At 57.0% G+C, this 2144-nt stretch overlaps 1 pseudogene; it reads right to left on the bottom strand.

Annotated features, from left to right (window-relative positions):
- Positions 1–935: 935 nt before the first annotated feature.
- On the bottom strand, positions 936–1913 carry LOC135457337 (olfactory receptor 14A16-like; annotated as a pseudogene).
- Between the last annotated feature and the right edge of the window lie 231 nt (positions 1914–2144).

Here is a 2144-nt window from a genome sequence, read left to right as displayed (position 1 = left end):
ACAGGCCCGGAGTCCCGCAGGAGGATGGAGCTGGGCCACAGCCAAACTCAGCCCAGGCCAAAGCTGGGCTCAGCAGCCAGGGCTGCCAAGGGCTGGGTGCAGAGGCTGGAACTGACAAATGTCCTGGACCCCCTCCCTGCTTTGTCCATGCCACCAAGGGCACAGAGCAGCCTCCTCTCTGGGCCACTTGCCTGTTTTCAATGCCTTGCACAGGCACTGGCCCTGCCCCACAAGGCCTGGCCTGAGTACTGCCCCTGCACGCTCAGCCAGGCTGAGATGGACACTGAAGGTTTCTGGGCCAGGCTCTCTGAGCCCAGCCCAGCTCCCTACAAGCTCTGCCAGCTGCCCTGAGCTCTGGGCAGCACCAAGGGCCTCTCCCCAGCCCAGCCGACTCTGGCCCCACAGCTCTGTTGAGGCCAGGCTGCTCTGGGCACTGCCCCATGGCCTCAGCCCCTGGCAAGGGCACAGCAGCAGCTGCAGTTGCCACAGGACTCAGCCCCAGGCATGGGGGAAGGTGCTTGGCCAAGGCCAAAGGAGGCTCCCTGGCTGCCCTGCTCCCCTCTGCCTGAGGTGCTGAGAGCTCTGCAGCCCCTGCTGCCATCCCATCTGCCTAGGGCAGCACAAGAGCCTCGGTCTTGGGCCCTCAAGAGCTGCTCCTGCTCCAGGCCCAGGGCCCATCCCAAAGCGGGGGCAGCCACAAAACTGAGCCAATTTCTGCTCATTGCTGCTCTACTGGTGATAGTAGAATAAGACAAAAATATTGTTGCAAGTTCATTTATTTCAAATAAATACAATGTGAAAATCCTCATTTACATGAAGTTTCTGGGTCAAAAAAAGGGGGATAATTTTAAATTGGAGATAATGAATACCATCTGTGCTTTGATGACAACAGCATCAGAATTGGAAGAAATATAAATAAGGAGAAACTTGGCCTGTCATGATGTGCACCAGGGGCCAATGTCAGAAAGAAGCTGGAAGTGTGTGGTAGCTGAAAAGGATCGAGACATCAGAGCCCTGAGAGATTTCTTGAGCTCCTGGTTCCTCAGGCTGTAGATGAGGGCGTTCAGGGCTGGAGGCACCACCGAGTACAGAACTGACAGGGCCAGATCCAGGGATGGGGAGGAGATGGATGGGGGCTTCACGTAGGCAAATATGCCAGTGCTGACAAACAGGGAGACCACGGCCAGATGAGGGAGGCAGGTGGAAAAGGCTTTGTGCTGTCCCTGCTCAGAGGGGATCCTCAGCACAGCCCTGAAGATCTGCACATAGGAGAAAACAATGAACACAAAACAGCCAAAACCTAAACAGGCAATAACTACGATGAGCCCAAATTCCCTGAGGTGGGATTTGGAGCAGGAGAGCTTGAGGATCTGTGGGATTTCACAGAAGAACTGGCCCAGGTTATTGCCACGGCACAGGGGCAGGGAAAATGTATTGGCTGTGTGGATCAGCGAAAAGAGAAAGGCACTGGCCCAGGCAGCTGCTGCCATGTGGGCACAAGCTCTGCTGCCCAGGAGGGTTCCGTAGTGCAGAGGTTTGCAGATGGACACGTAGCGGTCGTAGCACATGACGGTCAGGAGGAAATACTCTGCTGACAGGAAGAACATAAAGAAAAAGAGCTGTGTGGCACATCCAGTGTAGGAGATGTTCCTGGTGTCCCAGAGGGAATTGTGCATGGCTTTGGGGACAGGGGTTCAGATGGAGCCCAGGTCAGTGAGGGCCAGGGTGAGCAGGAAGAAGAACATGGGCGTGTGCAGGTGGTGGCCGCAGGCTATGGCGCTGATGATGAGGCCGTTGCCCAGGAGGGCAGCCAGGGAGATGCCCAGCAAGAGGCAGAAGTGCAGGAGCTGCAGCTGCCGCGTGTCTGCCAATGCCAGCAGGAGGAAGTGCCTGATGGAGCTGCTGTTGGACATTTGCAATGTCTTGGCATGGAGGTCTGTAAAAAACGTAATCATGCAATAGCTGTGTTTGGAGAGGGACTTCAAATATCCCAGCACAGCTTGGGGGCACTTTCCCCCCACTGCCTGCCCAGGGCTCTGCTGCCTGGAGCTGTCCCTGCCAGCAGCTGCTTCCCTGTGCCCAGGGCTGGGCCCTGCCAGTGCTGCCAGAGCCCAGCCCAGCCCTGGGGGCTCAGCTCTGCCCGG

The sequence above is a fragment of the Zonotrichia leucophrys genome, chromosome 23 (genome assembly GCF_028769735.1).
Source record: "Zonotrichia leucophrys gambelii isolate GWCS_2022_RI chromosome 23, RI_Zleu_2.0, whole genome shotgun sequence".
In the NCBI taxonomy this organism is placed as follows: domain Eukaryota; kingdom Metazoa; phylum Chordata; class Aves; order Passeriformes; family Passerellidae; genus Zonotrichia; species Zonotrichia leucophrys.
The sequence above is the reverse complement of the archived record's forward strand: the minus strand, read 5'-3'. Positions and strand labels throughout refer to the sequence as shown.